Here is a 13,352-nt window from a genome sequence, read left to right as displayed (position 1 = left end):
AGCCCAACCGGCGTGAAACGGCCGCGCGCGTGACACGCCCCCCCCCGACACACACACCCACACGCGCACACACACACTGCCGTTACACGCGTGTCTCGCCCTCGCGTGTGAGTGTGTGAGAGCTGCGAGCGGGCCGCGCCGCCGCCGCCGCCGCCGGGGCCCCTCAGCGCGGCGGGGTTCTCGCCGGCGCCGCCATCTTGTCCAGGGCCCCCGCGAGACTGAGGAGCCGCCGCCGCCGCGTCTCGCCTCCTCCCCCCCTCCCTTCCCCCCCCCTCCCTCCCCTCCCTCCCCGTCTCCCCTCCTCGCCGCCGCCGCCGCCTTCCCCACGCACGGAGCCGTCAGCGCCCAGCGCTCCCCGCCGCCCGGGCCGGCCCCTCCGCCGCCGCCGCCGCCTTCCTTCCTGCCCGCCCCCGCCCAGCCAAGCCCCGGGCCCCCGAGGCGAGCGGCGCGGGGTGCCGTGTGTTTGTGCGCGCACCCCCCCCCCCCTTCCTCCTCCTCCTCCTCCTCCTCCCTCCTCCTCCTTCTTCCCCTCCAACCCCCCCAGCCGCGGTGCCCGGACGGGGCGGAGCGGAGAGCGCAGGCCCCGGCCGAGCCCCGTCGGCAGCCGGAGCCCAGGGCCGCCGGGCAGGAGCTGGTGACGCAGGAAAAACGCCCCGGCCGAGCCGCCGGCGACGGGGTCGGAGCGGAGCGGGGCTGCGCCGGGATCCCCAGCGAGAGCGGCGGCGGCTTCGCCCTCCTTCCTCGCCCTCCTTCCTCGCTCTCCCTCCCTCCCGTCGGCCGCCCGGCGAAGCGGAGCCGCCCCCTCGTCGCCCAAGCCGGGAGCGCGGGGCCTGCCATGAGCCCCTGCCCCGCCGGCCGCCGGGGATGAGGCAGCCCCCGGCCGCGCTCCTTGGGCAGCACCCGGCAGGGCTCCGGGCCGTCGCAGCGGCAGCCGCGGGACAAGGGGACGCCGTGCGGGGGTGAGTGGCGGGGAGCCGGGGCCGGGCGGGGCCGGGAGGCGAAGCGAAGGAGCCGAGAGGCTGCGTGGAGGCGGCTCGGCGGTGCCGCAAGCCGGGGCCGAGGCGCTCCCCGGGGACGGGGCGCAGCGGGGAGGAAGAGGAGGAGGAGGAGGAAGGGGGCAGCGAGCCGGGCCTTTGGGGAGGGGGGCGATAACGGGCGGCAGCCCCCGGCGTGCGGCCCCGCACCGCCGGTGTTTTGGAGGGCAAGGGAAAATGGCTGACGGCTCCTCAGCCTCGGCCCGGCGGGCGGCGGCGGCGCCCCCCGCCCCGCTTCCCCCCCCGGGAGGCTCGGCCGGCCGGGCCCCCACAGCCCCACCGCCGTCCCCTCGGCCGCTGGAGGGCCGGGGGCTGCCCGCAGCGCTGCGCCCCGCTTGGCAGCCCCCGGTTCTCGCCTCCCTCCGCACCGAACGCCATTACTGAGGTGGAGTGATTGGAGCCGCCTAGGCCCGGGCGACGCCTGGAAATCAGGCCCTGCCGAGGCGCTTTTGCTCCGGTCTCAATGAAAAGCACCACCACCACCAGCAGCAGCAGCTCATTCACGCCCGCTGTAAACATTATTAACACGTAGGCCACTCCTCTAGCCTCGGCTTCCAGCTAGCCTATTTTGATGCACGAAAAAGCCTTCGTGGCTTTTTTGCGTCGCCTCCCTCCAGTTCGCTCCGCTGCTTCTTCTCCGAGTTAGGGCTCAAAGGAGCTGTCGCGATTTATTTTGGGGGACGCCATCCTCTCCCCCCGTCCGAGGTGTGAGGCAGGGGTGGCTGCGCGCAGGTTGGCCATGGCCAGTCGCTGTTATTGTCCTCGAGAAAACCGAGGATTTTGCCGGTAGGATGGGTTGCCGGTTTTTGTGTGTGTTGGTAATCGCCCCGTTAACGTGTGCCGACCCACTTCGTGCACCATTGTTTGGATACCAAGAGAAGAGTCTCGCAAAATTATTCGTTTCGGTCTCAAGTGATTTTGTTCGTAGAAGAGTTGAGGTGGACTTTAAGATGCCATATTTGATTTTCAGCTTGCTCCTTCAGAAGTTCAGTAGAGTGTTTTGAAGACGTACAACGGTATGCAACGTGCACAACTGTGCAGGAAAAAAAATCTTTCAAAAAAGAATTTGTCTAATTAAGTATTCAAGGGACTCCTAGGCTCAGCTGTCCCCGTGTTGTCTGTACAACCTGATTTACATTCACAGTTCTGCAGTTGTATTCGTATCGGACATTTGTATCAGCCCAAAGACCTCTCTGAAGTCACAGGATCAAAGCTAGCACAAGGTCCACTTTTGCTGACCTAGTTACAGAACTGGGGCCTGTTTTTTTTTAAAAAGCTTTGAATTTAGGTATTAAGATGGTTTCTTAAGTATGCAAGTGGCAATACTTGTTATGACAGCTGGCCCAGGTAATCTGCATTTTCCAGCAGGCTTCTCAAATGCTCAAAAAATGGATGTTGAAGTTGTTATGTTTAGGAAGGGCCTAGTGATGGGTTTTTGGAGGCTTGACCTGTATCAATTATGGAATTCAAGTGACAGTAAGGAATATTAGGGGTGACTGAAATCTGCAGGCAGCTAACTTTGTTCTTGATCTTTTAAGGTTCTACTTTGAGAAATTGCCTGGACTCACCAACATAAATGTTCCTGTTCAAGTAACACACTTATTTCAGCAAAATCTAAGTCATGTATGAGTGGGGGTTTGTTTGTTTCATTTTTTTTATATTTTTTTTAAAGTAATGCCTTTTATTCTGAGTCGAAGTAACGTTTTTTTTCTGGAACCAACAGAGTGCAATAGCTAATATCAAGAATTTTGGAGAAGCACGTCGAGTACATGCATTGATTATTCTGTTACAATACCCTGGACCACAGTGATGCCTAATGACAGATTTGAACGAAAACATAAACATAATCATAAAGCTGCAGTGGAAGAAACAGATCAGCATGATTGTTTTGGAGGGGGGAAATATAGCTAAAAATAAACATGTAAGATTGTAGCATAGTACCTTTCCTCTCTTCAGTATCTTCAGTACTTTTCTTCTTGCTCTTTGTGTAGATTATCTTCATAGTATTTCTCTTGGGTAGTCTCTGTTTTAATCTTCCCAGGCTGCTGTTTCATGTCTTGCTGAATTTGCCCTTCTGGTGATACTTCTGCCCATTGAATTGACAGGAAGACTACATCTGGAGGTGGTGATCAATGAGGATAGCGGTACCAAAACTGTTTATTGTTTCTATATCTGTAGAACACCATCACCCTTATGTAAACGTTTTCTTTCCCACATTGTGGTGCATTTGTATTCAGAAGTAGGCCAGTGCAACTTCTCTCTCTTCAAATGCACTTTTAGGTTTATCTGTTTTATTTAACGTGCTGGAATTCTTACGAGTGAGACTCAGGATAAATGAAAATACTGGATTGGTGCACAGACATTTAAGAAAGTAAAGGTACCTTTTTTCCAAGACATCTTTAAAGACATCTTTCAATTTAAAATTGAAATTAGTTTAGGACTTTGCAGTATGAATACAACTTTGAATAAAAAAAAGGAGTTCGGTCACTTGTTAGTTATAACAACTTATTTTTAAATGGCTATAAAGTTACATTTCTGTCAGGTATGTGTTGGTATCTTTATTTTTTAAGTTCCTTGGGAAATATTTCTGGTCTTCCCTCTCCAGTTTAGAAGTAAGTTTTGAACTTACTTCAGGTATTTGAATAGTGAGTGGTATTGTGTTTGGCAGTACTTTGTGGGTTTGGTTTTGTTTCAGAGATGCTCTTTTATATATCCTAATAGATCTAAAGACTGTGGATATATTTTTAAGACATCCTGAGCAGGTTAGCCCCATCTGTAAAGGAATTGAATCAAAGTCGTCCCTTACTGTTCTTCCCTTAAAGCATGGTTAAAACAGAACAGAAACCCAAACCCCCACCCCCCCAGCACAAACAATTACATTTACCTTAATTCATTTCCTTGTCAGCACAAACATTGCTTAATCAAACCAGTAGTCTTGCTTACCCAGCACTTGCAGAGACCAGTGTTAGGTGGTCATCTGAAGATACAAGAAACTTCACTGGGATTCTGATCACTTGGGAAGTTGTACGTGTGAAGGCTTTTGTGTCCTTTAGAAAATTATTTCCTGGACGTTAGTGTTCGTATGAATTTGAACATGCGGACGTAGTTTCTCTTGTTCAGGAATCCATGTTTTTCTTACGCCATGGATGCATCTCTGCTTGAAGCTCTGTGTAGGTGCATCCAGTTCTATTATCCACATTATCCTCATTTAAAAATGGAGTTCAACATTTTATTCAAAACGCTTGAGGGTACGTTATGGGAACTTAACTTGATAATGTCCCCTTTTTGCTGTAGTACCTTGCCTTTTGCAAAACTAGCAGTGCTGTGTGCATTGCTGTGGACTTCCCTTATTTCATACATAACATTTGTGGTGTGTAAATACGCAACATCACCTTTTTTTTTTTCTTTCTAACTAAACTTTGTTATGCATACTTTCACCCTGACACAAACTAATGAGAAAAGAGATAAAAATTAAGCTACAGTGTTGTACCTGCCCTGTCCCATCAGTGTGGAACATTGATCACAGTCTTTATTCTGCTCTGTTTTGAACACTTAAGAGGTGGTTTTTCTGCAATATCCAGTAGTGGCAAATGTCCATTGGTTATCGGGCTGGTTGGGCAGTTAGTTATGTTTAGGAAGGGGAATTTGGTAAACCTTCGCCTTGCAGAATGGTAGTTACAAGAAGTGATTTTTTTCATAGAGCAGCAAGGGATGGGAAGAAGGTCTTTTCCTAAGCGTGTGCTTGCATGCAACGAGACTCAACTTTTTGTACAAATGACCTGGGAAGTTTGAGCTACTTTGAACTCACGAATTATAAAAACGCAGTAACATCTTTCATATATTGAATCTAGTTTTTGTTCTCTTATTCCCGGAGGGCCATCTTAAAGTTCTTATGCTGTTATAAGGAATTACAGTTTCATAATGAGTCGAGCTGTCATTTTAAAACTGTTCTTTTATATTGGCTGTCTCTTAAAGTTCTGCTATGTTCAAGGCTGTAGCTTGACTTGGGAATAGGATTAACAAAGATTCCCTCTGCACTTCCTGACAAGACTGTGTTTTGACTTAGGTCCTCTTGTTTAGAGTTGTGAAGAGATCGTGGCAGAAAGCCATTTCGTTGTGACTTTGCTCCCGCAAAGTGTCAATTGTTGCATTTCCTAGACATTCCAGTGTCCCTTGGGCCCCACTCTGCGTGTTGAGCACTTTCTGTGCAATAGGTCTAGTTTGGTAAAAATTGTTAAAAACATAAGTATTGGTGAGGCTACAGGAGAGCTGTTAGTAACTTTCCCCACAATAGAAGAGGGGGGGAAGGTAAATAAGATCTTCAAGTAGGCAGTTGTGACTTAGTGTAGTGGTTTTTTGTTTGTTTGTTTTTTGAGAGAGAGCTTGACAGCACAGACAGTTCCTTTTGCATTTTCTGTTGTGAACTTTCTGGTATTTTCTCTTTATATGAGCCCATTAGTCTTGTTTTATTTGAGAGTTGAAGTCAGTCGGCTCGGTATCAAAGCTTTTTGGCTACTAGCTGTTGTTGATGTGTTTTCAAATAAAAATTGGAATGCTGGGAATTAAATATACGTGTGTGTGTGTTTGTGTATTGCTTGCTTTCTAAAGGAAACATCACTGCGCTGTGGTTTTCTTCAAGGATAAGTTATTATTAATTGTGAGACTGATTAATTGCTTTTGTTTTACTTCTTTGTTATTACACCTGTAAAAGAGATCCGTGAGATATCTTTTGTTTTAAAACCTAGTAATGTTTTCAATGCTAGTATTCTCAACTTTTTTCATGAAGTTAAAATGTAAACTGCTTAACAGTAATGCATAGCTGTCAGGAATGTTGCTGTGGAATACTTCTGTTTGTGGCATCCTTGGTCTGTTTACAAAACAGTATGTAAGCCTATTTTGTGATTTCATTTTCCTAACACGTGTAACTGCCAATAGAAAAATGTGGGTTTCTTGCATGTAAAAAAAAAAAAAGTTAAATTTAACCTTACTTGACATCTTAGCAAATAATATTGTCTGGTAGCTAGCATTTAGCCATGAATTTACTCATAGGAGGGGAATTCCACATTACATCATTTCTTAAAGTTGTACATCTATGAATGGAGAGCTCTCAACTTTTTTTCTAAAATCTTTTTAAGCTGATACTCGAGAATATGTTGAAGGCAAGACACAAACATGACTCCTTAATATATGCTCATGTCTTCTCTTACTCGCTGTTATAACCTCTAAAATATTTCCTAGATACAAACTCTGCTATAAACTAGAGTTTTTGTTGTTTGTTTGTTTTGTTGTTTGTTTTTTTTAAAGATGAACACTTCAAGATAATGAAAAGTTCATGGAGGGAATTTCACGGCCAACTTTTCATTAGGCTTTCATGTAAATATCCCAAACTTAAATAGTAGAAAATATTCCCTAGAAGAGGCTTTCTTTTACAGAAGTAACACTTTGTAACAGCTAAATGCCGAAGTGAAAAGGCATGGAAATGTGCATTGTAAATTCTGTAGGCCTCAATCCTTAAGACACTTAGATGCTGCTCAGCGTTTTGCCTAGCTTCAGTGGGACTAGACTGACATAAAGGTGCTATTTTGTGGTAGAGTGGTCTTAGCTCTAGCACTCTGAAATGACAAAGGAGTGTTAAGATGTGTTCCCTAAAGAGCAAAGTCGTGGTGTGTGCCAGCTAGGATCCCTCTGTTACCAGATGGGCTTTTTTGGTTAGAGGGGAGTGCCTTTGCCAGCACTGTGGTGTAGGACAGTGGTGACAGATTTGTATTGGCCGTGGGTGGAAGTTCGCTTTTTGTCCGCTTTTGCTAGAAATGAACATTTACGGTGAAGGGGGGAAGTCCCTTATTTTTCTAACTCAATATGAGAGTGAACACTATTGTCAAAATATACTGGCATCTCAGTAGATGAGCCTTTTTGTCTGTTGGTGTTTAATTTTTCTGCTGTTGTAGCAATGAAATACTTCAATTTTTAATAAATTTCAGCAGAACAAGACCACAAATTTGAATCTTAAATAAGGAGCGTGGATCTGCTTGGCTTATTATTAAGTGAATAAGGGGATGAAAGACTGCTATTCCAATCAGCTAAAAAAGCTTAAACTACAGTTTTGTTTGCTAGAAGGCTTTGTATATTTCTAATTTAGAAGTAGAATGTTAATTGGTTGGTGATTGCTGACCTTTCTGTTTCGTGCGTGTTCCCGAATCCTTTAACTGTGACAATCTCCACAATATTTTTATTTATTTATTTTACAAATTATGACACAAACTCTCTGGAGCTTGAAGGTGAAAACTCCGGTGATTTATTCTATAGTTTCAGGCTCCACTTTTGCACAGTCCTCCATATGCCCAGACCCGTCTTCCAGACAGTGCTTTATTAATCACAGTGGGACCTTAAAATCCCAGGTGCTTTTCCTTGCTGCATGTAGTTGTTTATACAGACGTACACACGTATACCATCAGATATTTTTAAGGTGATGCACAGACTTCTTCCTCTAGGTAAGGTGGTAGTGTCAGATTTCTTCAGTGCTTTAGAGCTCTCTTGCTCTCTTTGAGTTTCTTCATGATAGTTCTGGTAATTAGAGAGGAAGATAACCTCCAGATTGTCTGAAAACTCTTTCTGTTTTTATTCCTACTGCAGTTTAGCCAGATTGCTGTGGTTGACAGTTTGTAACGTGTCTAGTGAAGATGTAACTTGAAACATGGATTCCCCTTATGGCATTTGAGAAGCCGTTAATTCCTTTACCTCTCCTTCCTTGTCTTAGGATTGGGAAAACACCTAGATTTCTTTTCATAAAATTAAAAGGTGAGAAGTAAAAATGAAAAGCTTTGTTTTCCTCAGTGGCAATGGATGCAGCAAGGCCAGCAAAGTGGGAAGGAAACCTTGCTGTGGTAAGGAAAATTATTATGACTCGTGTTTTCAGCCATGGGGAAAAAATGTGCGTGGTATCAGCCTCTGGTCAGCAGGTATGCCACTGAAGTTTTTCAGTTACCTGCCCATCCTAAGATTTTTGACTGGATGAAGTAGATTTTGGTAATGCACCCTGTCATGATTTTTCCTTTTTCATCATATTTTCCTGATAATGCAACAAGTATTTAGAGAACCAGTAACAACTTCTGGATACAGTGCCTGGAGGCAGCTGAGTAGCAATAGCGGATGACCAACCTGTTAGTTTTGTTTTGTTGTTGGCAAGCAGTAGCCAAAATCAGTTTGATTTGCAGATTTGTTTGTACTTCTGAAAGTTGTCTTTGAAACCGTGTTGCCGTAGAAAATTCAGTGTAAATAAAGCTGATGTCTTCAGGTTTCTGAAGACTTTTTACAGTAGTTAGGCACAAAGGAAGGAAATAGAAGATGAGGTAAAACATTTCTAAAATTGAAATTGTACTCAGTACCTGATGTGCTGTTTGCTTAAATGCTAGGTGTTTGCTTAGGTGCGTGTATCACCTGGGAAGACTGAGATGTTGTAGAAGTTGTATACATTATTGAGTCCAGCAGCAAGTAACTAACAGTTGGGAGCAGAGAAGCAAAGTCTCCACTGTGAGAGTTGCTTCAAGGTTGTGAGTATGTTCTTATACTCTCTTACACGTAAAACAATTCAAGGGTTTTAATGTTGATAAGCCTAGGTGGTTCCTCATGAGTCTGAAAATACAATACAGAGTAATCGTTCACACTTACAATGAAAACTGTCTCTTTACGTCTATTTTCTGTTACTCTAAGTTCAAATTTTTGCTTTAAATATGACTATCGTATATTATTTAACTTCTAAATGACAGTTGTACACTAGGATTCTTTATTGTACCATATCTACTTAAGCTTCTCTAGTGTATTTGACACACGTAATTTCTCAGAACTTCTGCACCTGAGGCAGGAAGAAAAGCCTTAACAACCATGTTAAACAGTTCAGTTGCAAGTTTTTCTATATATCTGTAGGAATTATGAAGAAATTATTTTGGGAGTATGTTTCTGTAGACTGGTACAGTAGATATAAAAAAGACTTCAGTGTTTCTTTCACAACCTCTGGGAATATTTGTTTTCTATTAAGATATCTTAAACATCATGAAAAAGTGTTTTAATAAGAAATGAACTTTTTTTTTGTTTAAAGTTTTGGAGTTTGATCTTATTCGCCTGCATGGTCTAGCGTTATTTACCTGCTCCATGGTGAGATTTTATTCATCTCATAAAACTACTAGCTATGCCTTTTCCTTTTTTTCTTTTCCTTCCTGAATATCTTCTGTTTAGCCCATTCTATGTTTCTCATGCCATTTTTTCCTTGGCAATGTTACTTGTGAATTTGGGGTGCCTAACTGTTTTAATGTCCATCTTCCTTTGGAGGTTTTTTTATCTTTCTCCCTGTCATACGTGCATACTGCTAGGTAGCTAATATTTTGTTTTCCCAAAATTGGTGGGGTTGGGTGCATACTTTGGACAGATTTCCTTGCTTGGATGTGAGTGTCTTATTTACAGACAACAACTTGTCACAGGTATATGTAGTTTGTGGCTGTTTTGTCATTGCTGAGGTTGTAAATATGAGGTACAGTATTTTTGGTCTGATACTTGATAAATGCAAGTGAAAAGTTTAATTTCTCCCACTGCCTACTCCCAAGTTAAGACTTAAATGGAATTCAGATGGGAGAATTACTTTTTTTCCCCTGTCTGTTGTGTGTATTATTTCATCAGGGCTTGTGGTTTGTAATACTTCAGTAAAACCCAAAGCTTGATTTTTATAGTGCTTCCATCATGCATTTTTCGGTTGAGTTATCAGGTGGCTCAGGGAAGTCTCTTGAAAATTGTGTGCTATGTAAAGCAAATGAAGCAGAGAGCCTTGCAAAAGTGCAAAGGTCATGAATGATGTAAGCATTTTATGATTTAAGGGTGAAATTTTCACTTAGCTACAGGTGAATTAAGAAGATTTCTCTAAGCGAAGATTGAAAATTCAGCAATCTGAGAATTACATTTGTCATTAACCGCTGTTTCCCCCAGTTCATTATGAACTCATCTTCCCATTGAATCCCTGACTCCATCAGTTTGGAAGATTGATTGAATGGGATTGTCATTCAGTATTTTATCTTTTGACTTAATTCTGCAAATTCATGTCTTACATCGGTCTAACTCCCATACGGATTAGATTTATTAATCCATTAATAACCTTTATAGGAGCTTTTCACTCTCAACCTTTAAATTTCCCAAACATTACTGTATTACTTCTCACCTCACTCTGTAAATTAAAAGGCTTGTGTTGTCTTTTGTTTTATTGATGAGGAATTATGACACAGTGGCCATAAGCTTCAAAAAGTGCCTCCTATCGTAATGTTTCTATAGATTTTTGTTAGATGTTCTGTCATTACAGACACAGCTTATGTTGGCTTAAGTTGCTGTTCTGCTTCTTCGCTCTTCTTCAGTTTTGCCTGTGTAGCTCAATACCCAGAAAAATGGGAAGAAGATGAAGAGATTAATCTGAAAAAAATAGTTCCTCCAGCAACGAGTATGAACAAGGCACAGGCAGAATTCAGTTCTCAGGGGTTCCGTATAGCTGCCTTAAAACCTTGAGTTTCCTTTTGACTCTGAAGTCCTGTTTCTTTTCTTGTGAAAACCATTTCTGCAACAAATAAGGTATGGGCAATTGTTCTTCCTTGTCGCTCAGTTGGTAACTGTCCACGCAGGGGACTTAGTTTGATGAAAGCAAACTTTATTTTGATGGAAATTAAATTACAGTGGAAACTAGTGCACTCTGAAAATCCCAAATTGTGCAGGAGAAAAATGGCACACTGAGCGTTTGTCCGTCTGTCTGTTTCTCACACACAGCGTTGTTATATGAAACTTCCTTTTGCTGAAAGGTAGTGAGACTTTGGCTGTCATGGTGGGTACAGCTGTTGTACTCAGTTGCTCACGCTCTCAACTCCAATTCCCATTTTTTTAACCTGTGTCTGCAGACAACAATTGGATTATGCAGTCTTGTTTACAGGTTTATAGCTGGCCGTTTTCTTTGTCAACAGAAGTAAAACTTTTGCCTGCTTCTGTGTGATACATCTTGTACCTTGCCTCCTGCTTTGTCACAGTTTTATGAGGTTGTGGTGAGGCTGTTCAAAGTGTTGCTGCTAAATCAATTTTCCTGACTCGCTGGAGTCTGCGTGTCATTTTCTATTGTTCATTCCAGTGGTGTTACCATAATGTCCAGGGCAAAGAGGATTTTTTGCCTTTACCTTCGTAATCTTCTCACCCTTTGCCCTGTTTGCTCGGGCTAGTTAATGTGACTTTCATGACTGAACTTGTGCTATTTATGAATTGACATTCCTGGCATTTATTGTGTACTAATCAGCTTTCTCTGTGCGCTTTTTCCTGTGTACTCATTATGCTTGAGAAGAGTATCGGTCTTCACGATGCTTCTGCATTGTCAAGACTCATCTCTTGCTCTGGTGTATGTGAGCCTTGGTTGCTATCGTCGCTAAATAATTATCCATGCAGTGTTGCCTCTTTTCCTCCTCTCTCAGATGTATTTCATGATGGATTTGCACCGATGCTAAAAGAGTCAGTTCTATCCGTGGAGAGAGATATATTTATATATATGTTCTGCCTGCTTCTTGTGCCATTGTTAGCGTTCGCATGGCGTGTGATCCAGACGAAAACTAAAATAATTTTCATTCCTTTCCCCCAGTTACCTTTCAGCCAGAATGGTTTCTTGATGTGGCTGACTATGCGATGATGCAAGGGCTAATACTAGCAGTGAGGAGGTGGTTGGGATGAAAGCAAACAACATCACTCTCCTCCTCTTCTCCTGACAGTTGAGACTTACCTGATTTCAAACAGACTGTGAAACCATACCTTCAGCTAAGGCATGTCTGCACGCAGAAATGCAGTGAAATTTCTGTTTGAAAATCTACTGGGGTGTAATACTATTACTGGGGAATAAGGTTGCCTTTTCTCACTGAGGGTCCAACAATACAAGCTGAGGAGTTTAATTTATGCACTGTGACGATAAAGCTCTGTCACTGTCGCGTTGTGCTACTGTAGGCACTGTGTGTTAAACGAACAGTTGGACGCTCTTGTTCTCTCCTGGCCCGTTCATGGATTCAGCTGAAAACTGGTATCTTTATTAGTCTGTTTTGTGTACTGGAGGGACGTGATGCTTGTTAGCCAGAGGGCTTATGTGATTTAGTGTTTAACCATTTTCTATGCAGGGAGAGGAGTAGTTGTATGGTTTTGGTTTGGTTTTGTGTGTTTGGGAGGGGGGTTGTTATGTGGTTTTTTGTTTGTTTGTTTGTTTTTTAAATAGAATAAGTTTTGGGGTTTTAGTCACAACTGCAATGGAATTTTAAAAACCCCAGCTCAGTCCTTGGGATATAGTAGTAGTAGATGGTTATCTCCTGCATTTCCCAAAAAGAAAGGTTATGATATGCTTTCTGATAGGTTTTACAGCTACAGGAATATTAAGTTTCTGGAACAGAGGATCCTCTGGGCTGTGGGTATGAAAATAACTCTCCTGTTTTCAGCCCTGCTTGGCTCTTCATATGCTTTCGGGGGGCTTTCTTACTTGTTTGCATCCAACTGCCTCTGCTACTACCTTTTGGCATTTAAATCCAACAACCACCTTCGTTGTGCTGGCAGAAGGAGCAAGAAGACAAAACTGTTGCTCCTGCTGCCACTTCTTATTTCCCTTCAGAGAGGCCAGGATTTTTAAGGGGATTTGTTATACAAGTCCTCTGGAGCAGATAGATCATTTTCAGTGATTCTTGGAGCATTCAGCCTGTTTGGGCAGATGGCTTGTATGAGTTTAATTGGAATAGAGCATGTTTCAGGCAGACAGTCTTCAAAAAAATTCTCTCTGCAAAATCTCCAGGCTGAGATACGCACTTGGTACACTGATAACTAGTTGGAAGTTTGGCTAAGCTTGTTAAGCAATTATGAAGAAGCAGCGTTTAACCAAAAGATAAATTTTAATGCTGGTAACACTTTCATCTGTATTAGAGGTATTTTAATTTATTCTTGATGATGATGGTAATGTCTGAGTGCCTGTGCTTAGTCTGTGCTTTCTAATTCGATATTACACGAAAAGCAAAGTTAAAAAATTTAGTGAAATGAAGGCTGGTACAATACAGGGAACACTTAAAGTATTTGAATGTAGGGATTTTTAAATGTCTACAAATTTCATAAAGTTAACTTTGTCATGATTCAAGAGTATAAAATGCTTCCAACTTAGTATCTGGCTTAGATGCTGTACCATGCTTTAACTCCTTGCATTAAACCAAGCAGTAGGTTTTCTGAATTCTGTTGTTTAAGGGAGAACTTGTAAAAGGTATTGATAATGTCACGGGATATTATAGGTACAGA

At 43.1% G+C, this 13,352-nt stretch overlaps 1 protein-coding gene across 2 annotated transcripts in view; it reads left to right on the top strand.

Annotated features, from left to right (window-relative positions):
• Positions 1-548: 548 nt before the first annotated feature.
• Positions 549-13,352, top strand: part of USP9X (ubiquitin specific peptidase 9 X-linked) — a 100,474-nt gene continuing 87,670 nt past the window's right edge. For both annotated transcript variants that reach the window (XM_035542362.2, XM_035542361.2), the window contains exon 1: positions 549-959. The gene's annotated coding sequence lies outside the window, so the exon portion shown is untranslated. The remainder of the gene's footprint in view (positions 960-13,352) is intronic.

Source organism: Cygnus atratus, chromosome 1, assembly GCF_013377495.2.
Source record: "Cygnus atratus isolate AKBS03 ecotype Queensland, Australia chromosome 1, CAtr_DNAZoo_HiC_assembly, whole genome shotgun sequence".
Lineage (NCBI taxonomy): Eukaryota > Metazoa > Chordata > Aves > Anseriformes > Anatidae > Cygnus > Cygnus atratus.
The sequence above is the reverse complement of the archived record's forward strand: the minus strand, read 5'-3'. Positions and strand labels throughout refer to the sequence as shown.